Raw genomic sequence first — 24668 nt, forward strand, 5'->3', positions numbered from 1 at the left:
GCGGGAAGAGTATGAGCAAAGGCGCAGAGGCTAGAAGGCCCAAGGGACCTGAGGGACCCAAGATGGTCAGGAGCGGTGGCAGAGAACGGGCTCATGGGGAAGAGGATGGGAAGAGAAACCAGAAGGGAAAGCAGATAAGACGCAGAGGGCCTTAAGTGCAAAGCTAAGGAATTGCAGCTCTCTGGTCTCGGTGGTGGGGAGGCTCAGAAGGGTCCTATCATGAGGTGTGCATGATCAGTGCTGCTCTGGTGACACTCTTCAGGCTGTCTTTGAGACTAGACAGGAGAGAGAAAGATCACTGAGGGGCCTCCATTACTATTCCAGTGCATGGTGTGGGGCCTGGTCTAAATCACGGCACCAAACACTTGCCATGCACGCGCTACCAGTACATGCTTGGCAACTCCCACACGCAGGCACTGTTCCATGCACTTCCATACCTCGTTAAGTCCTCAGAACGACCCCGTGGTGTAGATACTATTCCCATCTTGTGGAGGAAGAAAACTGAGGCATAGACGTATTAAATAACTTGCCCAAGTCCAAAAACAAGGAACTTAAAACCATTTCACTTAATCCTCCCAGCAACCTTGGCAGGCTCAGGGAGGTCACAAAACTTGTCCAAGCACTTTCCCGGCACAGTTTCTCTGATTGCAAAGCTGCACCCACCCTGGGACTCCGCTCCTAGTGCCGTGGCACAGCTCTAGACCAGGGCCACGGGACTGTCCTAGCGCCCTGGCACAGCTCTACACCAGGGCCACGGGACTGTCCTAGCGCCCTGGCACAGCTCTACACCAGGGCCACAGGACTGTCCTAGCGCCCTGGCACAGCTCTACACCAGGGCCACGGGACTGTCCTAGCGCCCTGGCACAGCTCTACACCAGGGCCACGGGACTGTCCTAGCGCCCTGGCACAGCTCTACACCAGGGCCATGGGACTGTCCTAGCGCCCTGGCACAGCTCTAGACCAGGGCCACGGGACTGCAAATTTTGGTATGGGAGGAAGGAACTATGAAAGGTAAAATTAACAGGACACACTTAAGGCCACACATGTTGTATGATTCCATCTGTATGAAATACCCAGAGTCAGCAAATCCCTAGAGACAGAAAGCAGAATAATGTTTGCCGGGGGCTGGGGGAGGAAAGAATGGGGAGTTACAGCTTAGTGGGTACAAGGTTTCCTTTTGAGGTGATAAAAACATTCTGGAACTAGACAGTAGTGATGTTTGTACAACAGTGTGAATGTATTAAATATTGCTAAAGGTATATTTTATATGTATCTTACTACAATTTTTTTAAAAACCCTAACAGGACAGAACAACCCTTTGGGTGTGCAGACAAAGCAGTTGTTGGAGATGACACGTTATTCACCACTTTTATTAAGAGCACAGGAAAATCAACCATGCTGAAAGAACTCAGGCTACAAACAAATAAGGTCTCCTTCAGTACGGAATATACGTTCTCCTCAGAAAAGACCTCATCCTTTCATACAGTTCTTGACCCCTGCAAATATCTCTGGAAAAAATGCCAAGTGTGGGCAGAGGTAAGAGGCACATATCTTGACTTCCTTTTATCAACCCATGTCCTATCTTCCTGTAGCACCTGTAATGAAGAGGTGGTTTAATGCAGCATTTGAGAGCAAAGACTTCGGAAACAAAGCAGAGTCATGTTCAAGTCTGAGTTCCATCATCTACCAGCTGTGAGACTCTGCAGAATTCATCTTGCCTCACTAATAATAGTACCTACATTTGATGGTATTCTGACAAAAATTAAATGAGATAGTGTTCATAAAATATTTATTAAATGTTCATTATGTGTGCTATAACTTTAAAAAATATGCAGCCCACATTGTATGAATGCCATTTCCTATCTAGTACCAGGGGACCCCACTTTGAGACTGGTGAAGCCCTGTCGTAATGACTTCCCTTAGTTTATGTCAGGCATTCATCTGAGTGGTTGGGCTGTGTCCTGTAGCAGAACTGAATCCTCTGAGCTACAAGCCACATGCCACTGATGCCCGTTCAATTCCCAGGTAAACTGAGCCCTAGGGGCTAGAATAATGCATCATCCAAGGATCACATCTCTTGGCTATGGGCAATACTATACAATTTGTAGCATATACCCTTCCTAAGTATGTTTTCCTCAGCCTAATATTAGGTTGGCTTTTCTGAGCGCATACCCACAGTGGGTCAGGGAAGCTGGTTCAAGAACATATGAAAATCCTGTTCCCTCTCTGTTTTCAGAGTTCTGATAGCATACACTACACCATTTACTTGGTTTTCAAAAGCACAACATCTCTCATTGCCCTTCTGTTGCCTTTGCCGCCCAATCTGGCACCCATAGAGTCTACTCCTTTAGGGTGAGGGCGGTGTCTTCCTTTCCCCCTGAATCCAACACACTGAGCCTTTCCTGCCCGGTACGAGCTTCCTGTTGAATGGAATTGATTAATGGGGGTGAGCAGCCCTGAGAAGACCCAAGCTAGAAATAGGAGAGATGAGTATCTGCTCTCCCAGTGACGGCTGGGCAAAGGAACCCCAGGTATGTGAGTCATGCCGACACTCAAATGTGGATGAAGATCGCGTTTTGCAGAGACAGGGATGCTGGCAGTGGCCTGCTTGCCAGGCACAGGGGTTTCTTTAATGAAAGCCAGAGAAGAAGAGTGATGAGCAACACATGTGTGAAGCTTGCTCGCGCTCTCTCACGCAGCCTGGAGGTGCAGGAGGCGACGCAGGGAGTCACACAAGCTTGGCTTCACATCCTGGTTCTGCCCTGTACTAGGCTGGGGAAACCCGAGTAAATTATTTGACTTCTCTGAGCCTCAATTTCCTCATCTGCAAAATGGAAGTGATACCGCATACCTTACATGGTTGTTGCAGGTTTTACATGAGATGGAAATTGGCATATATCCATACATTTAAAACATTCTTTCAAATTGTCTGCCAGCTAGCATTTCAGGACCCTGATTCAGGTGCAAGCTCCTGCAATACTCAGTCAATGGTTACCAATGCGTTCCCTACCAAAAGTACCTAGTTACTGCAAATCATATATCTGATAAGCGGTTAATATCCAGAAAATATATATAGAACTCCTACAACTCAATAACAACAACAAAACCTGATTTAAAAATGGGCAAAGGACTTGAACAGACATTTCTCCAAAGAAGAAATACAAATGGCCAGCAAGCACTTGAAAAGATGTTTAATATCACTCACTAATCATTACAGAAAAGCAAATTGTGGCTATATCAAGAAGAAAAAAAAAAGAAGTGTTGGCAGGAATGTAGAGAAACTGGAACCCTTGTGCACCGGTGGTGGGAATGTAAAATGGTGCTGCCACTATGAAAAATAGTATGGCAGTTCCTCAAAAAATTAAAACTAGAATTACCATATGATCCAGCAATTCCATTTCTGGATATAGACCCAAAAGAATTGAAAGCGGGGTCTCAAGGAGATATTTGTACACCCATGTTCATAGCAGCATTATTCACAATTGCCAAAAGGTGGAAGCAACCCAAGCCTCCATCAACAGAAAAACAAAATGTGGTCTATACATGCAATGGAATATTATTCAACCTTAAAAAGAAAGGAGATTCTGACGCATGATACAACACGGATGAACCCTGAGGACCTGCTAACTGAAACAAGCCAGTCACAAAAAGACGAATACTGTATGATTCCAATTATCTGAGATATCTAGAGTAGTAAACTTCAAAGAGACAGAAACTAGCAGAGCGGTTTCCCGCAGCTGAATGAAGGGGGAATGGAAGTTAGTGTTTAATGGGTACAAAGTTTCAGATTTGCAAGGAAAGGCATTCTGAAGATTGGATGCGCAACAATGCAAACGTACTTAATAACACTGAACTATACACTCAACAATAGTTACAATAGTAAATTTTATTTTATGTGTATTTTACCATAATTTTTTTTAATTTGAGAAAAAACAAAACCAAGGACCCAGTTGTTTCATATTATGTCCTATGGGGATGCAAGAGAATGAGAAACAAATGTCTTGGCCTCGAGAGGTTACAGTCTCTACGGAAGTGAGATGAACACACGCAAAGTGAAGCAGGGTAAGAGCCAATGTGGGTCGGTACAGGAGAAAGCAGAGGAGCATGTACTCTGTGCAGCTGCACGGATGGGGACTCTGCAGGGGGCCTCCGGGATCGAGAGCTTCAAAGGTAGGAAGAGTCTGGCACGGCTTAGGCCATAGAGGAGGGCATTCCAGGAGAGGAGACTTAACGGCAGGAAGGTGAGGGCACGTTCCCGAGACAGTGAGGAAGTCTGTCTCCTCAGACAGAAGGAGCACACTGAGACATCATTTGGGTAGACAAGATAGAGGTGTGTCACGCAGCCTTGAATAGAAGCTGGGTAAAATGTCCACGTGAGGCTGCAGGAAAAGGGGGGCACTGAATACTGGAGAAGGTGCATGACATAACGCCTTGCGCTTATGTAGCACAATTCTCTCCCCATGTGCTGGCACAAGCCACGAGACAGTAAGTTGCACCATCCGCATTTTATCCAGGTAGAGCCAGGGGAGCAACGCATCTGATGACACGCACCTTGTTAGCTACATAGTTGGGAAGGGATCCACTTCTGACGCCAAGCATTACCGTATGTTTTTCATAGTCTTACTCTTCCTTGTGCAAATATTTATTGAGGACCCACTGTGTGCCAGGTGCCCTCCGTGACAGTGAGGATGAGGACGGCAGAAGGAGCAGATTTGGGGAGGAGAACCAGGAGCTCGGTTTTGCGTATCTGAAATGTGAGAAGCCTGTTGGACACCCAGCCTGTTGGATACATGTCTGAAGTTCAGAGGAGAGATCTGGGCAGAAGTGAAAACTTTTGAGAATCATCAGTATATAGGAGTCATTTAAAGCTATAGGACAGGATATAGCTGATAGCTTTCCCTACAAATACAATTAAAAACTGAAAGAAAGAAAAAGGAGGGAAGGGGAGGGGAGAAGAGGGGAGGGGAGAAGGAGGGAGGGGACATCTCAGAAAGCAGCGATGGCATACTTAGGATTGCTACCTAATTTCCATCAGTTCCACTGTCCGATTTCTTTTAGCTATCACTTGTGGGCACGTGATAATTGACATACTAATTTATGAAAAAGAAAAAACATCTTATCACGGTGAAAGCCCACAGGCTTGTGACTCCATCTATAATGACCTCTTAGGCCATCCATTTAAATCAGTGCAGTGACCCAGGGCTAGAGAGAATTGAAATATGGTAGAAAAGAAATTAGATGCGGAACAAATTGAAATACAGAAATTGGAACTCTGATTCTCAGAGAGAACCCTGATATTGTTCTGATTTCCCCAACCCACCACTGTTCCAATACTGGGGACATTCTCAGGGGCTGGTCCCCAAGTGCCATCCGTGTCTGTGGACTCCCTGGGAGAAAAACCTAGAATGCTGCTCAGGCTCTACCTCTCTATTTCCCATTAACCACGAGAAACAAACTTAACTGGGATTATAAGCAAGATTGGAATTTTCTTTAACACCATAACCAGCTCTATCTGGGGGCAGCCTCATTTCAACAAGAAAGCTTCCCCAAATCACAGCCAGCTAGAAGTCAGGTCCCCACAGGATGGAGTGAGTGATGTGGGTAGGCTCGAGGGCAGCAGGGATGAGAAGGAGAAACACAACAGAACAGATGGGGTAAGAAAGCTCTCCAAGGCGGGGATTCCAGGCAAAGTTCTGGAAGTGCTGCTGAGAAAGGTGGGGTGGGCCTGTCGGAGCACAGTGAGATGAGGGCATCTGTGTCCCTGGCCGCCTCAGCCCCTGGGCACTCACTACCCACCACCGTCTGCCTCATGCGCTGCAGGAAGGAGGAGAAGACACAGAATGGAGTGGTTTCCAGGACTCCCGTAACAGACAGCGATAATTAGAAGATGTGATTGATCTCCGAGTCCCCAAAAAATGGCCCTCCCTGCCCCACAAATCTCCCCTCTCCACCCCACAGCCCAGCATCCCACACCAGTGCCTGAAATTCTGCTCAGGGCAATTCATTCCTTTGGGTTACACCAGAGGGCACAGCGCCAGGAGCACTTTGAAAAATACAGATTCCAGGGCACCACGTGAAACACACAAATCAGAATCGCCAGGATTGAAAAACCAGGCAAAACCACTTCATGGGATTCTGATGTGTGGCCAGAGTTGAGAGAAAAACATTGCCTTCTCTAGGAAATTTCTGGAAAGCAACACTTGCAGACTCTCCCCTTGATACAGTCCTAATAACAATCGCTACCGTTGATTTGAGAGTTCCCCAGGTTCCTGTTCCTGAGCTACAAACATTACGCACGTTGTCACTATTATTTCTCATGACAAACAACAAGGCTGGTGTTATTATAGTCCCATTTCACAGATAAGGAAACTAAGCTCAAAAACATAATGCAAGTAACCCAAGGTTACTCAGCTTGTGATGGTTCAGGATTTGAACCCAGGGCTATCTGTCTCTTTCTCTCAAGTCATTTTTATTAGATGCACTATCTAAAAAAAAAAAACCCAGCCAAATCCACAGTCCACTGAGCTCCCAGGAGTCAGGCTCCTTCCTGCGCACTCAGGTCTCTGCGCCCTTCACCAGGCCCAAGGATGAGGTCATTCTGGCGCTCGGGCTGTCTCTGACCAGGCCAGCTTCCTATTTCTAGGGCCCAAGAGCCGACAGAACATCTGTAGGGACCAGAGCCGGAATCCAGCTCTCTGTGGAGTCTGCCAGTGTGGCTGTGTTGGCACATCATTTGGACTAAACACAGTCTTAAAAGCCTCCTGCTTGGGGCAAGGTTTTGAAAGAATCAGTCGGGGAGAAAAATACCCACGCCCACAATACGGATGTGAGGAATAAGTAAATGTACACAGATGTGGCCGGGCAGGGCGGGATCCGAAAGATAAACCAGAGTTGGCTCAGTGGGAAGGGATGAGCTAACTTCCTACATCAGCTCCTCCTGGTTCCTTTCTCCCCAGCAACTTCAAAGGCAAAAAAGCATCAGTCTAGCCTCGGAGGCTCCTGCACCTCTGTCTGTGACGGGTGGGAAATAGCAAGAGAAGAGAAAGGCTTTACCAAGTTGCCCTGGGCTGACTACTTTTTTCAACTTCATTGAGGTATAGAATTGACAAATAAAAAAATTGTTTATATTCAAGTTATACACCATAATGTTCTGATACATGTATACATTGTGAAATGATGACTACAATCAAGCTAATTAACATCCACCTCACCTACTTACTTTTTTTGTGGTGAGAATACTTAAGATCTATTCTCTTAGCAGCTTTCAAGAATATAATACATAATTATTAACTATAGTCACCATGCTGTACATTAGGTCTCCAGTACTGATTCATCTTATAACTGCAAGTTTGTACCCTCTGACCAGCATCTCCCCATCACTCCCACTCCTCAGCCCCTGGTAACCATCTTCTACTCTCTGTTTCTCTGAGTTTGACCTTTTCAGATTCCGCATGATGATGAAGTAAGATCATGCAGTATTTGATTTTCTGTGGTTGGTTTGTTTCACTTAGCATAATGTCTTTCTGGTTCATCCATGTTTTTGCAAATGGCAGGATTTCCTTCTTCTTTAGGGATGAATAGTATTCCTCTGTGTGTGTGTGTGTGTGTGTGTGTGTGTATAAACATGTTCTTTATGTATTCATCTGTCAAATAATGCTACAGTGAACATGGGTGTGCATACATCTCTTTGAGATAGTGATTTTATTTCCTTTGGATACAGACACAGAAGTGGGATTGCTGGATCATAGAGTGGTTCTATTTTTAATTTTTTAAGGCAGCTCCATACTATTTTCCATAATGGCTGTACCAATTTACACTCCCACCGACAGTGTGTAAGGGTTCCCTTTTCTACACATCCTTGCCAACATATTATCTTTTGACTTTTTGATAATGGTCATTCTAGCAGGCGTGAGGTGGTATCACCTTGTGGTTTTGATTTGTATTTCCCTGACAATTAATGATGTTGAGCTTCTTTTCAAATACCTTTTGGCCATTTGTATGTCTGCTTTGGAAAAATGCCTATTCAGGTCCTTTGCTCATTTTTTAATCATGTTATTTGTGTTTTGAATATTTAGTTGTATGACTTCCATATATATTTTGGATATTCACCCCTTATTGGAAATATGGTTTGCAAATATTTTCTCCCATTCCATGGGTTGCCTTTTCATTTTGTTGATTGTTTCCTTTGCTGTGCAGAAGCTTTTCAGTGTGATGTCGTCACACCTGCCTATTTTTGCTTTTGTTGCCTGCAGTTTTGGTATGATAGCCAAAGGAGATGGAAAACACCTGGAACCAAGAACACAGACACTCCTCCGGGATCTAACCACAGCCTGCCTGCCTTCTAACATCCCTCCTGCACAGGATACACACTCAAGCACCCTCAGAGGCTGAGCAGCAAGCATTACAGGGGACCGCAGTCTCTTCAAAGGTGAGACCTGCAGCATCCCATGGCCTTCTGGTGGCTCTCTCCAAGCTCCCCTATTGAGCTTTTCTGCTCACCGTGGTGGCCATGCTGGTGGCCTTCTGGGGTGATCCAGCACAGGCTGTATCAGCACCGAGCCACCCCCTGAGCCTTCCCTTCCGAGACCATAGTTGCAGGCTGTCAGCAACGCTGTCCAACCTGGGCAAGGGCCCAGAACATGCACACGCCCACCTGCTGGGCTGAGCTGGCAAGGTCTCCGATCTGATTGGCGGAGTCTGGCTGGGGACCATCTCAGAGCAGGAGAACAGGCCTCGTTCAACCAGGGCATCACTGGCTTTCCTCAGAGGAGCCTTTGCTCTCTGTCTGCCATAGCCACAGCCAGGCCCTGTTCTTCTGGTGCTGTTGGCCCCAGGAAGACCCTGATATTTGTCCCCAGGCAGCTCAAGACTCTGTCTCACTCCCTACAACTGATGGGGGGTTTTGTGCAGCTTTAAAGCCAGGAAGTGTCAGATGTGTGTATGCTGGAAGCAAACTTTAAACAACCGTGAGGAAGTGTTTCTCAGAAGGTTTATTACAGCTAGACGTCAGCTCCAGCCGCACTGCCAGGGCACGCTGTTGAGTCTGAGTCCCCAACTCAGCAAAAATATCCCCTTGTTGCTGAACACACAAAGGTCTGCCCTGGCCCTGGGTCTCTCCTGCTGTCATAATCCATGGTCCTTCACGGGCACAGACAGAAGCAATGGCATTGGAGACGGCTGAGCCCAGCTTCCTGACACCTCAATTCCACGGCCAGAGCTTTCCCCATTTAATTTTAGTAATTGGTGAGCAACTTTTTTCTTGCAAAAACACCATTTCAGAAAAAATAAAAATGTTTGCAGCTGATATATATATATATTTTTTTTAATCAGATGTTTTAAATCAGAAAATGTGATATCTATAACTGAAAGTATTATTTTATTACTTCCCTGTCAGTAAAGACTTTCAGTGAGCAGAAAGCTAAGAAAACTTCAGAAACCACTATGTAATTTCTGTATTATATAGTATCTCCTTGTGAAGCTGTACTCTTTTGTTTTGTTTTTTGAGACAGGGGTCTTGCTCTGTTGCCTGAGCTAGAGTGTAGTGGCGTCATCATAGCTCACTGCAGCCTCAAACTCCTGGGCTCCAGCGACCCTCCTGCCTCTACCTCCTGAGTAGCTGGGACTATAGGTGTGCAGCACCATGCCTAGCTAACTTTTTTAAAAATTTTTTTGTGAAGACCATGTCCACGCTATAGTCCAGGCTGCTCTAAAATTCCTGGCCTCAAGCAATCCTCCTGCCTCGGCCTCCCAAAGTGCTAGGATTACAAGCGTTGAGCCACCACACCCAGCCTTTGAAGCTATACTTTTAAATAATCATTATCTGAGATGAACACAGGTAGAACTGGAGTAGGGCAGGGAGAGAAGGAAACGTTTGGGAGTGCAGTGTTTTGAACTGAATAATCAGACACAAATGAAAAAACAAAATGCCCAGATTGCAATGAAATGAGCTAGAACCAACTGGGGAGGAGTTTGAGTGAATGGAGAAGCCAGACGCTGGCACAGAAAAGACTGGAAAGACAGGCCCCTGGGGAGGCTGTAGGAGGAGGCCTTGCAATGGGTAGGGGGAAGGGCACATCTGAGCGGGTTCTAAAGAACGTGTCAGGTGGCAGCGGGGGAGGAGTGTCCAGGAAGAGGGACGCTAAACGCTGTGAATGCTGGACTTTCCCACTGTCCTCCAGCCTACCAACTGCCTAGGAAGGATCATGTTTGCAGCAAGGTTGGAGTAGCGGTGATAATGCTTTCTCCTGAATCTTTATTTGTCTCCGCTCTGTCACCCATGTGTGCCCTAAGCCCTCTGCCTCAATCCTAGATCCCACATTCCCCAGGGAGTCTCCACCCTGACTTGGCCCAAGGGAGGACAGTTGGGGGCACAGCTTCACAGCCCCAGTCAGATGGTGGCAGCAGAAGGGCCGCTGACTTACTCAGCTCAGGGACAACCTGTCCACTTTCCAGTGAATGAGAGTCAATTACTCTTTTTTTTTATTCCTTTAAATTTTTAGAGATGGGGTCTCACTATGTTGCCCAGGTGGACCTTGAACTCCCAGGCTCAAGAGATACTCTCACCTCGGCCTCCAGAGTAGCTGGCACTACAGGTATGAGCCACTATGCCAGGCTGAGAGTCATTTATTCTTGAGGACTCTAATACTTTGTGATTTCTTGTTCTTGGTATTAGATCATGCTAGTATCTCAAAGCTACTTACAAAGTTCATTACAGCCTACAGTTTTAATGCTCATTAAGATGCAAATCCCATTGTCACTCAGGCCTGAAAAGGATCTAAGGGGTTTTGTTGTTGTTGTTGTTTATTAAAGTACAATTTACACACTGTAAAAGTTACCCTTTTTAGTATACAGTTCTGTGCATTTTGACAAATATATAGTCTTATAATCACCACCATAATCAAGATATAAAACAGTCTATTACCTAAAAAAATTTCTCTTGTCCGTTTATACTCAATACTCTGCCCCATCCCACTCCTGATCTGTTTTCCAACCCTAGAGTTTTGCCTTTTTCAGAATATCACATACTTGGGATAATGCAGTATACAGCCTTTGAGTCTGGCTTCTTTCACTTAACATAATGAATTTGAGAACAATGTCAGGTTTTTAAAGAGGATGGCAAGAAACAGAATTTGAAGGGATGGTGCATTAGTTGAGTCCTCGGACAGGCTGTAAAGGGTAGAGAGGAAGGGAAGTAGATGCCCAAAAACACAATCTGTCACCTTTGCAACTGGGCCAAGGGCTGCCCCTACTCTAAAAATGGCTCACACATAGACATGAAAAGGCATTGGTAATCCAAGCACAACTTAGAGTAATTCAAAGAACTTGAACTTTGGTCAGAAGACAGGCACTTCAGTCTGCCAAGTGATCTTGGATAAGTCAATTAGCATTTCCGAGGTTCATAATTCTCTCCTCTGTCCTCTCAGGTACAGCCCAGCCAATCAGGCACCATGTATCCCTGGCCACAGCAATGCACTCAAAGATGGACACCCCCCCTCCAGTGACTTCTGCTGAAACTATCAAAAAAGATACCCTCTCTTGTCATTCTGTGGGTCCCTAAAACATGAATAGTTGAATTTAAACCTGGAATTGCTGGTGGACATTTCTGCCACCACTGGGAAGATCCTGTCTGAGAATATAGCCAACCAGAAGACAGCAGCCTAGAGGGACAAAGACAGCAATGTGATGATGTCATATGAGCACCCTGATCCAACTTTGCTTCCGTCTGTCCCTGGTCTGGTACAGGAACCAATACAGTCCCTTAATTTGCTTAATAAAAATGACTTATGAACAACCCATTACTTAGCAGGGTGAAAAGGACCATAAAATAACACCTGCGATAGAGCTGGTGTAAACTGCACAAATGTATGATGTTAAAATGGATCTATTTTAGTCTCTAGAAACATAATTCCCAATCTTGTACCTTTAAGAGCTATCATATGTTAACGTCCAATAACCCTAAGGCCACGGCAAAGCACTTATGCCACATATGACAACCAAACATCTAAGACTTAGCATCAATTGGGCTTTTGTAGAAACTCACACTGACTCTTCCCGAGAGGCTCAAATCCAGTACAACTCAGCCAATACTGAGAACAAGGGACAAGCTGGGGTCTGTGCTTACACAGAGATTAAGATACAGTCTCTGTCACAAAGCAATCCGAAAGAAAGCGAAAACACATCTAGTTGGGAAAAATCAGAAAAAGATCCTTGAAAGCAGGTTTTTTGTTTGTTTGTATTTTTTTTACTGTGAATATACTTTATTTAGTCATTTTTGTTTACTACTGAAACTCTGGGAATTCCAAATTAACATCATCACCCGTGAGCTTCTTATAGACACCAGAAAAAGTTTCAACCTGCGTTCCACATTATTCTGCTGTGCTTTGTCCAAACAGGTCTTTGTCCAAACGGGCCAGCGGGTTTCACACGGAATCTCTTGCCCACAGTTTCACTTGGGAGGACCAAGTCCTCAAGGATCGCATCCTGCACGGGCAGCTACTGAGACGCTTTTGTTTATTTTTGTACGGCTTTTCTGAGTTGGCTTAGGTAGAATTCTCTTCTGAGCGATAAAGACAACATACTTCCCACCGAACTTTTTTTCCAATTCACATACTGGCCAGACTTGGATTTTTGGGAAAGATTTCAGTTGGGGAATGGGAAGCAAAGATCATCATAGCCTTCCGACCACCCCCAACTTCAGTTTCCTTGGCTGCTGCTACATTCAGTTCCCTGAGCTGAGCCTTGAGGTCTGAGTTCATCTCCAGCTCCAGAAGAGCCTGGGAAATGCCAGACTCAAACTCATCTGGCTTCTCACTGTTGGCTTCGTGATCTTGGCGCTTGAACTGAACATGGCCTTCTCCTTGCTGAGCGCCACCTTGGGAAGAGGCCCAGCTCTCATGAGAGCTCATCAAATTCCCAAGGCAGGTTGTTTGAGAATGGTGGGGTTTCAAACAGTGGAGGAGAGAAGGAAGGGTATTTAGGGGAAGGTAAGGTACAAGCAAAGGCAGGCAGGAAGGAAATACACAGCTTACTCAAAAAACAGCAAATAAGCTCTTTTGGCTAAAGTGTACTTTATCTACAGGTGTAAAGAAAATAAGTCAGAAAGACTGAATAAATACTCTATAAGTCTCTAGTTGCTAGGCAAGAAGTCATTATTTAATTCTAAAGCGAAGAGAAAATCCTGAAAGATTTGAGCACAAAAATAACATAATTAAAACTGTGTTAATTAATGATTTTGATTAACATAATTAAATCTATAAATCTGCTAATAGTTGTGGGATGAAGCTAGAGGCAGGAGAGATTGGCAGCAGGGAGGCCAGCTAGGGGAAACTACAGAATCCAGACAAAAGGTTAGAGGCACCTGCAGCAGGACGGTGGGAGGAGGATGCTCGCGAAAGGAGCTGTCGAGAAACCACAGGCAGGACCTGCAAGGAGGTATCGCCAGCAAGGGGTAAAGGAATGACACGGAGGGCTCAAGCCAGGGATCCCGAACACTGGAAGTGCTGCTATAATCAGGTGGGATGTGTGAGGGGAGGGATATAAGATCATTCCTGGATTTGCTGAATTTGGGATGCCAGGGTGATGTCCAGGTTGGGATGCCCACGTAGCACTAGGGAATGCACACAGCTCTGCAAATAGAGTGAGTCTCAGGCCCCAGATGGAGGCGGAGAGAGCCGTGGGCAAGACGGGCTCTGTGGACAGAGCAAGGAGGCCGTGCAAGAGGGTGGTGGGGAGAAGTGGACGGCTTGTGGTTGGACTGGACTCTTCCCACCCTGACATTCTGTGTCTTTTGGCTCCAGGGAAGAAGGGACCCCAGTAATGGCAGATGCTTGGGGAGCACCTACATGTCAGGGGCAAGAGGAAGAGGGGGAAGAGAAGCCAAGCGTCCTCTACCAGGCAGCTGTGAGGAGGAGCCCCTGCTCTGGGTCTGCCACCATGTGAACAGAGGTCCTGGCTCCCGCTCTGTCTCCGTGGCCCGCCCGCGTGAAGGTTGGACAGGTAATGATGTCTGAGTGCTCTGAAGAAGAGCACAGAGTGTTCCAGGACTTGGCAGGCCTGCTTCCACCAGGCTCCAGGTTGGAGGGTTGGGGATGACTCCAGGAGGAGTGTTCGGGAGTTCCTGATTTATCAGAAGGATGAGAGAAAGCTCAAGCAAGCAGGCAGCCTATAAGCGAGCCGAGACGTGGGCCAGAGGTAATTCATGCTTGCTCGCTCGCTCACCCACCTCCTCATCAGGACTTCATTTTGAAGACAGCTGCGTGGGAGGAACATTTGGTCTCAAGTTGGCAAGGCTGGCATATCCACACTGCCCTGGGGGAAGCGTCCAGCCCGCACCCCGTGCCCTGACAGCACACAGGGGGAGAGGTGCACAATGACTGACACCCGTCCCTTCCCCTGAAGGTGGCCGTGCCCCTCTTCCACCTGCTCAGCTAGCCCCCCAGTCACTCCCACTCTCCAGGATCAGGGTGCAGACCTCACCTCCTCAGTGACGTCTCCCCTGATCATCCTTCACCAAGATGATCCTTACCTCCAGCAGGTTTCTGCAGTACTTGCAGCTGCAGAGTGTGCAATCATTTAGCACCACTGTCTAGTGTTCCTACGTGCTCATCCTCTCCACAAAACTTCTTCACACCTCCTGGAGGATGCTCAGGGAAGAGCCCCATGAGTACAGTGAGAGGAAAAGGTGTGGCCTTTTCTGTTCTCCAGAAACGTGACTATGTAAAGCAATGAGCACGGCCCCACAAATGACCACAGCATCTGGCAGAAAGTGAGAGGACACTTAACATTGGTGGAGATGCAGGCACTGTCAGAGAAGCCAGGAGCAAGGAGCAGATTCCAGGGCAGGGAAACTTAGGGAAGGCTTCCTGGAGGAGGTGGCCTCTCTGTGTCTGATTTGCCTAACAGATTGATTTATCTGTAAGCAACTGATTTCTTCCCATGCCCCTCAGGCCCTGGCACAGGACAGCACTGAAGAACAAAGCCTTAGGCACTGTGATCTAGGACAGAAACGTGGACCCTGTTGTCCCCCAGACCTGCCTTCCAACCCCACCTATCATGCAATAGCTCTCTGACCTTGGGCAAGTGACTTAACCTCTCACAGCCATAGTTTCCCATCTATAAAACAGGAATGAAAATGTGTCTGTCAAATGGGTATGGTAAGAAATAAGCGGCACAATATAAGGAAAGACTTGGCACAGTTCCTAGCACATAGTAGTTATCCAATTAGTGTTAACTCCCTTCCTCCCCAGTCCCCCCAGCTATAAAGTCAAAGCCTTGATCTCTATAGTAGCATTTCCTGTCCTTGCCCTGGCTGGCATCCATGCTCCCAGAACAAGGGTCCGACCTGCCTTCCTCATTCATTCCCGTGTACGTCTGCAGACAAATGCATAAAATGTTCATGTTCTAAGAGTTATTTTATCTCTGATACCCTACAACATTTTGCTTTTCTGCCACTTCTCATCTCCCCTGGGCGCCTTTCCCTTCCTACGAATCCGATAAGAGCCAACACGTAAGCAGGCGTGTCCAGGCGCCCAGCACTACTTCACTTCACCTGCAAAACAGCCCTGTGAGGTGAGCGCTGTTTTTCAAACGACGAAGCTGGGCTACAGAAAGGTCAAATGACTTCCCCGTGGTGACCAAAGCTAAGACACAGAGGAGCTAAAATGCAGACGCAAAGTCTCCAGCCTTACACCCTGAACTGTCCTGCCTCACGTGTCTTACAGCTGCTGTGATTGCTCTTTGGTGCAACTAAATTTTTCTGAGATATTTGTTCATATGGAAGTGACAGTCTCTGAGGACTCTCTGAGCCAAAGGAGAGTCTGCCTCAAGGGGGACAATGTTTAACTCCAAGATGTAAACCTCTGGTGGTGGGAGATACGGCAGGACGACGTTGCCGTGGACACCAAACCATCCCACAGGGGTGATGGACCACACACAGTGTTCCGATCACACCATGTCCCTGGGGCCTCAAGGGGCCTGTCCACACCACAGGCCATTGTTTCCGCCAGATGTTAGCCTGGCCAAGTGACTCAGAGACGGAGACTTGCACTGGGGACTGCCCCCAGGACCAGCCCCATGGAAGGAGTGATGACAGCAGGGCTGGGCAGAGGGGGCAGTTGGGCTGTGACGCCGCTGCAACAAAGGCCCCATCCAGTCCCGAGGGGAGCTCTGCAGCTAGGACGGACTTGCAAAACTGTCTCAAACTGGGGCACGGGGGCCGGGCCTTTCCCATAAACCAGTCATTCAATGTGGGCCACCCTCAGGAAGGGGCAGGACTCTGGGCCCCCTTCAGCCAAGGCAACAGTCTTGGGGAGCAGGGGCTCAGCTGCAGGCTGTCAGCAGTCAACACCCCTGTCGGGGGGATCTGTGTGTCACGAAATCCACCCCAACACTCGGGCTCAGGGATTATATCAACACATGCCAGAGGCCCAGGCCAAAAGTGCTGCTGCTCCAGGAAGACGGAGCACACAGACCTGGGTACCTCATCTCCTCCCCTTGGGCTCGCCTGACTCCCAGGTTGCTTCACAAAACCACCTCTTCTCCTGCTGACGTTTGCTAACTGCACATAGGCAACCCCACCTTTACGCAGAAGGATGCACTGCTTTTCTGAAACTATCATTAGGTACAATATGATTAAACCACAGACAGGGAACTGAATCTCAGAGTTTAATGTTTCTCACTGCATTGCACTTCTAGCCATCCAACCCAAACAACCTAAACCAAGCACTTTGTACCCACTTCATCCTTACCTTGCTTCATCCACCCATCCCACATGGTGCCACCTGCTATATGGCATACATAAAAACTATGGGAAGGCTAAGACCACCCCATGAAACTGTAACATACTGAATGCCATGTGGCACAGGCTCGAAGTGAAATCATTGATCTGAGAAGGCAGAGGGGAGCAGGCCCAGAGTGAGTGGCCTCAGGTCTCAGCAGGACAGAAAGAGACCACAGGGGTCACCAGCAGAGTCATGCCTGGAATCCAGGTCTCTCAAAGCGCCGAGCTCTTCCTCCAACACTACTTTGGGGAAGAGAGACTCTTGTTGAGGTGTGGAGATGGTGAGAGGGAGGAGAAAAGGCATTTCTGGCCAGCTCCTTGGCTGACCCCATGACCTCCTTCAAGTCTTTGCTCAACTCTCACCCCCCCAATGAGGCCAACACTGACCAGCCTTTAGGATACTGCAAGCTGTCCACCCCATACCTCCCCAGGGAATTCCAACACCCCTGAACCTTGCTCGGTACTGTTTTCTTTTCCCATGGCCTTTATCAACTTATTACATACTACATCATTTATTGTTACATCATTTATTGTTTATTATCTGAGCTCCGTTGCTAAAATGTGAGCCCCATAAGGACAGGGATTGTGTATGTTTTCTGTACTGATGTATCCCAAGCTCCTCAAATGATGCCTGAAACACAGCAGGCACTCACTAAATACTTGCTGAATGAATAAGGGAACATGAGCTAGTATTTTTTTGAGCACTTACTGTGGAGCAGGACAGGCCACCAGCAGGGAAAAGGTGGTGAGCAAATCGGAATCTCTGTCCACATCGAGCTCACAGTCAGTCAGCCTAGCACCCCCTTAAACAGAGAGAAGGAAACCATAAGCCATATAAGGCTCAGGGAACCACAGCCCAGGCCCAAATCTCAGCCACGGCCTGTGTTTATAAATAAATTCATTTATTTGGATTGTCTATGGTTGCTTTTGTGCTACAATGGTAGAGCTGAGTTATTCTGAAGGGACTGTATAGCCTACGAAGCCAAAAATATTTATTCTCTGGCTCTTTAGAGGAGAAAGTTGCCAACCCCTGATCTAGGGCACCCATTAATTATAGTGATTTAACTTCTCTCCTGTTTATCTAAAATTGTACATTATGTACCATCCTTAGGAGAATTGAGAAAACAATCGCTCGTGTCATTTTTTGTTTTGTAGTCCAGATGACAAATCCTACTGGGGAAAGATAGTGAAAGCGACAGGCAAACAAACAGGAAAATACCAGTGTCTAAGGTGCTGACTGAGGAAAAAGCAGGCCAGGTGCCACAGAAACGCATAGGAAGCTGCATGTAGCCTGACTTGGAGGATCCCAGAAGACTTCCTGGAGGAAGTGGCATCTAAGATATTATAATTATTATTGTTCTCACCACTACTACTGCCCAAAATAAGGTAGTCATAAAACATATAACAATATAGACTGACCCGAAACTTTTTTCAAAGAGGTGGATATCAATGAATGGATAAACCTATTTAACATGAGCAATGACCAATAATATTAGATTTCATTATTTAGTAATCTCATAGTTACATGATAGGTATTGTGAAACATAAATCTGCCTTGTGAGTTGATACCAATATATCCAAGTATTGTAACATTATAGCCTGGGTAGAATGCACTTACAGTGGCATTCAGGGCTCACCTATAGAAAAATCCAAGCCCCTGAGATATGTCTGTCCTCAGGCCCCCCATGTGGAGCCCTTTGCCTGCCTTGGGATGTCCAGGGTCCCTATATTCTCCCCTCGCCTCCAATGACAGTCTGTCCCAAATAAAGTCCTCATAAATTTCATCGATACTGATGTTTTGAAAGACTAATAAGATGGTGTGGTTCTGCTTTAGGACATCTGTGCTTTAACCTCGTCATAACAAGGTTTAAGTTTCAGGAAAGACCTGCTAAGGGTAGAATTTCAAGGTCTGTGGCAGACCGTGGGAAAGGTGTTCTGCGGAGTGGGAGGTAGTTCCGAAGCCTAATCGCATCACAGATGGCCGCCTGCGGTGGCAAAAAGGCCCAGGAGTGCAGAAGACCCTCCCTTGATTTTAAGACTTAGGTCTCCCACTGAGCAACTACATAATCATGACCAAGACACTTCATGTCTCTGAGTCTCTTTCTCTCATCCCTAAAGTGAATGTGAGGACTAAGGAAGGAGACTTAACTTCTCCCAGTTTCCAGAAGACACTCAGTAAATGAAAACTCTCCAAACAAATGCTTATTATTCTCACATTACTCCAACTCTCCACCGCTTTGGGCCTCTCTCCCAGGCCACACATTTATGCATCCAACACACATGGGCCATAGAACTGATGGTCCTAAAATATTGACCAAAAAAAACCACAGGGCATGGTGCTGCTCTAAGTGAATGCTCTGGGCCCAAGAGGCTGAACTGTGAAACGCAGGCCATTTCTACAGCGAGTGGCCCTGTCCTTACACCACGTGTCAAGAGTAGGCAAAGACCATGCATCCCTCACGTAAGCCACAGCTCACTCTCCTGACACTAGTGGTAATAACCACCCTCCTCTCTAAACACAAAGGCAAGTGCTAACTAGTCACGGAAATCAACTGGCCCTAAAATGCCCCGGTCCCCAAACCGTCCACAGCAGCCACCTTCTGCCTGAGAGTTCTCCGTGGTTCAGAAGCACCCAAGCTCCCATTTCCACATTCCTGTTTTCTTCACCTCAAAATGTTCATCAATGGACTCCATGTGTTCTGTCACACAAGTGGGATTTGGTTTCCTTTCAGGTAAAGCTGAAGGAATATCATTGTCATGTTCCACAAATGTAAAAATTTATTTTTAAAAAGTTTTACAAATAACAGCTCTCTGTCGCCCACGATCTGCTGGGTACACATGCAAAGTTAATTTTTCTTTAATGGAAACTTTCTTGGGAGAAGTGTCTCTTCAGAGACAGAAAAGAAACTGGTAGCTCTTGACAGTTAAAAATGTCATGCTCTGTTAAGCCCCAGACAGCTCTTTAGGCTCAGTGTCCTCGGCAACATGACTGCACCCCCAGGGCTGCTCTTTTGATACGTGGTTTTCATTTTTCTTCCTCTTTTCTATCCAGAGTGAACCAAGGGACTCAAATGCATCCATTCTTGTTAGGGTGGTTGAACTATAAAATTATAACCCTACACTTTAAAAAAAATGCAAACTATGCCCATGCCCCACAGATCTCCTCCATATTGATACGTTCCTCTTGTAAGACCCCAGATGGACTGCTGGCCCTCTGGGCCCCTGAACTCCAGGTTGGTGCCTTCCTAAGCCATTGCCAAATCCACTCCCCTCAAGGCAAGGTGAAGGCACCAGTTCTTCCTCCTGCAAAGGATGGCCAGAGAATTTCTCAGCACCAGCTCTGGCCTAATCAGAGTCAGCAGGCAGGCTGATTAATTAGACTACCGATGTACCTTGGAATATTTTCTGCTCAAACTTGTAAAATAAGCCCCCATGGAGGATGAAGCCTCCAGCACAGCCCAGAATCTCTTGCACAAATTGAAAAGTATTAATAGCTGCATTCCTGAGTATGCAGATCCCTTCAATACTGTGTAAAAGTGCACATAAGCCAGGGGTCAGTGATCGTAGCCTCACAGGGTGTGAGTAATATCCTTCAGGCCATTGCTATAAGAAGAGGAGAAGGAAACCATAAAAAAAGAATGAAAGAGGGACACACAAATGCATATGGCAGAGGCTGCAGGTAGGAGCCCCTCAGCTGCCTTGGTATCACATCTGCACTGGCTGTCTCATAAGAGTAATGGGATCATACTCTTTGATGATAAAGATGATGCAAGTGGCCCCTGCTAAGAGGACATGTGCTTGAGTTGAGGATGGATTTCCTGGAGGCTTCCATCCACTTTCGCTCTACTCTATCTTGCTCAGTCTCCCATAGCCAATGTAAGAACAGGCTGCCTTGTGCCCTCCACAGCCCTGTCTGAATTAACCAGCCAAGGACTCCTGATGTATAAGTGATGCGGTATCAGGATAAGGACTCTGAACCATTAAACAAGGCTCTAGACCTCCTTCCTTTGGAGCCCAGGCTTCTAAGCCATCATGGTAGCCGTGGTCAGAATCCTACCTTAGCAAGTAGAGAGTGAGGTCCCTGGTGGGACAATGGAAAAGAAAGAGGGAGGAAAGCAGGGGAAGAAGTGGAAACAGAGAAAGCCTCACTTGGAAGGCCCAGTGCAGCACAGCATACTGGTTAGGAGCTCGTGTTCCAGAGCCACTGCATCCTGAGTTCAAATCTCCGCACCATTATGTACTAACACTGACTCCAAACACATTTCTCAACCTCTCTAACCTTGAAGAAGGGGTGATAATAATACCTTCCTCATACAGTTGTTATGAAAAATAAATGACATGATGCATGAAAAGCACTTCGCATGAAGTCTCAGTAAGTGGTAGCTGTTATTTCTCAGATATTGGAAAAAAAAAAAACAAAAAAAACCCACCAACTGGTGAAGAGAGACCTGGACTTAGAGTCAGACAACCCGGGTTTTCAGTTCCCCATTTGTAAAACAAGGAGCTTTAATTAAGCTTCCTTCCAGCTCAGACATTCTAGAAGTCTGTGACTAAGATGTAAAGATTAAAATGTCATGTGGGCATTACACCTGTAATATAAAATGACACCCAATGGCACCCTCGCGCCACAGAAGGAAGCAACATGCGCAAGAGGATACCGTGAAGAGTGTGTGAGTGTGTCTGGAAGTGGGCGTGCTGGGGCGGGGTGCTGGCGGGGTTAGCCACCACTGTCACTGCTTATATTGTCATTCTTTGGTTTGCTAGACCAGCCTCCAGGAAAGTTTCTGGCCATTTAGGTGTCAGGCAGGCAATTAGGGTCTTATAAAAAAATTTCCCCTCAAATGAAGAGGGAGAGACCTCTCCTTGCCCTAACCTTGGTCCTTTGCCCTTTGAAGCTAACACCGTTAGTACCTTTAATTTATATAGCATAAGTGGCTTCTCACCCATCAGCTTAATCCCTTGATGGGATACAAAAGGCTTTCTGAAAGGATGTGAAGTCACACTTTAAAAAATACATTTAAACAGAGAGTGAGGTATGGTGTTTACACAAGACAACACTTCCCTCAGCCTAGTTTAAGCCAACGAGAGCTTTAGCTTCCTTCTCGGCCTCCTGGAGTTCTGGTACACTATAAAAATGCAGGCCCCAAATGTGAAGCCGAGAAGCAGAGACCAAGGCAATGGCAAGAAACCAGAATCATCAGGGCTCAAATGATAGCCAGCACATCTGGGCGGAATGACAGATGTTGCTCAAATCCTCTAAGCTACCTGGAATTCCCTCCCTCCCAAGTCCTAATCCTCTTATCCTTTAAGGCAGAGTTCAAACCCCCCTTGTCCCAAGCCTCTACGGATAATACGGCAACCCACTGATCTCTCCCCTTAGAGACACCCACTCCCACTTGTGTGCACTGGCTGGACATACAGAACATTCTGCCACTGCCTGTTCTCTCCTGTCAACACACATCTCATTCACATGAAAGGGTTTCCAAAGGGTTTTACTGTTTCTCCCCTATCACTGTGCACTTGGCTCATGCTGAATAAATAACTGTGGCCTTAACAGGTAAGTAAGCCATTCTTATATACACATAATTTTCTACTCCAGAGAAGACTGCACCATTTGCCTAATAAAGATTAACTATGCCCAGTCACGTAAAATTAATTTCACCTTGGGCAGATAAGGGACTGTACTATGATGCACATCCAGGCATACATCTTTACCTAGAAAATTTGCTCAGCAAAAGGCAGGTCTATTAATAAGAACTCTAAGGCCAAGTCTTAAACCAAATGGAGCTTGACAATACTAAGCCTTCACATACATTCTTTCTCTTACTTCCCATGAGGAAATTGAGGCCCAGAAAGGTTAAGTGGCTGGCCCAAGGTCACCCAGCTAACAAGCAGCAAAGTGAGTTCTGGAATCCAGTTCTAATTCCCTTTTTATCACCCTACAGCCACCCTAAAAGCCTTCTATGTCATCTAGAAAAACAGGAGGGCTAACGAACAAGGCAAGAGTGTCAGAAGCTAAAGGCCCTCAGGACATATCTGACAGCTTAAGTTGGAAATATTTTTTATAAGAAGAATATATCCTGAGAATCAAAACTACAGGCACACCTCAGAGATACTGCAGGTTTAACATCTTCCAAACTCCTGTTAATGTTGGTATTTTGAACTCCTCCCATGAATCATGAATGTTTTTAATGGCATCTGGGATGGTGAATCCTTTCCAGAAGATTTCCAATTTACTTTGCCTAGATCCATCAGAGGAATCACTATCTATGTCAGCTATAGCCTTATAAAATATATTTCTTAAATAAAATAATAAGACTTGAAAGTCAAAATTACTCCTTGACCCACGGGCTGCAAATGGATGTTGTGTTAGCAACGATGAAAATGCTATTAATCCCATACATCTCCATCAAAGCTCTTGGGTGACCAGGTGCCTTGTCCATGAGCAGTAACATTCTGAAAGGAATCTTTTTTTTTTTTTTTTTTTCTGAGCAGTAGGTCTCAGAGTGAGCTTAAAATATTCCACAAAACATGCTGTAAAGAGAGGTGCTGTCATCCAGGCTTTGTTGTTCCTTGATCAAAGCACAAGCAGAGTAGATTCAGCATAATTCCAAGGGGCCCTAGGATTTGGGAAATGATAAATAAGCCTTGGCTTCAACTTAAAGTCACCAGCTGCATTAGCTCCTAACAAGAGAGTCAGCATGTCCTACTAAGCTTTGAAGCCAGCCATTGACTTCTCCTCTCTAGCTATGAAATCCTAGATGACATCTTCTTCTAATAGAAGGCCGTTTTGACTACATTGAAAATCTGTTGTTTAGTGTAGCCACCTTCATCAATTATCTTAGCTAGATCTTCTGGATAACTTGCTGAAGCATCTATATCAGGATTTGCTGCTTCCCCTTGCACATTTATGTTACGGAGACGGTGTCTTTCCTTAAACCTCATGAACCAACATCTGCTAGCTTCAAACTTTTCTCCTGCAGCTTTTTCACTTCCCTCAGCCTTCACAGAATTGAAGAATTAGGGCCTTACTTTGGACTAGGCTTTCACTAAATGTAATGTTGTAGCTGGTTTGATCTTCTAACCACTAAAACGTTTTCTATACCAGCAATGACTTGTTTCGCTTTCTTATCATTGGTATGTTCACTGAAGTAGCACTTTTCCTTCAAGAACTTTTCCTTTGTATTCACAACTGGGTTAACTGGTGCAAAAGGCCTACCTTTTGACTCATCTCAGCTTTCAACATGCCTTCCTCACTACGCTTAAACATTTCTAGTTTTTTATTTCAAGGGAAAGATGTGAACACTTAAAGGCCCTTGTAGGTTATAACTGTCCTAATTTCAATATCGTTGTGTCTCAGGGATTAGGGAGGCCCAAGGAGAAGGAGAGAGATGGGGGAATGGCTGGTCAGTGGAGCAGTGAGAACACACACATCACTTATCGATTAAGTTCACCATCTTATATGGGCGTGGTTCATCATGCCCCAAAACAATTACAATAGCAACATCAAAGATCACTGATCACAGATCACCATAGCAGATATATTCATGTTGAAAAAGTTTATACACACAGATGCCAAGATGGGAAAAAAAACTTTGAAATATTGCAAGAATTACCAAAATGTGACACAGAGACACAAAGTGAGCACACGCTGTTGGAAAAATGGCACCAATAGACTTGCTTGACTCAGAATTGCCACAAACCTTCAATTTGTAAAAATTGCAATATCTGAGACGCACAATAAAGCAAAGTGCCATACAATGAGGTGTGTCTGCATATAGCTGGGACGCCAGCACACTGTCCAGAATCTGTAGCCAGGCAGTAGGAATTGGAGATTCCAAACTATTCAAGCTGCTGGAAAATAAGAAATGAAAGCAGGGTCTCCTAAAAG

The 24668-nt window shown here is 46.0% G+C and overlaps 1 protein-coding gene and 1 pseudogene across 1 annotated transcript in view; both read right to left on the reverse strand.

Moving 5' to 3' along the window:
* The window catches only part of PRKCE (protein kinase C epsilon), a 461318-nt gene that overhangs the window by 374773 nt on the left and 61877 nt on the right, over positions 1-24668 (reverse strand). The gene's annotated exons all lie outside the window — the stretch shown is intronic.
* Positions 12279-12847, reverse strand: LOC138400203 (small ribosomal subunit protein eS7-like; annotated as a pseudogene).

Source organism: Eulemur rufifrons, chromosome 19 (genome assembly GCF_041146395.1).
Source record: "Eulemur rufifrons isolate Redbay chromosome 19, OSU_ERuf_1, whole genome shotgun sequence".
NCBI classification, from domain to species: domain Eukaryota; kingdom Metazoa; phylum Chordata; class Mammalia; order Primates; family Lemuridae; genus Eulemur; species Eulemur rufifrons.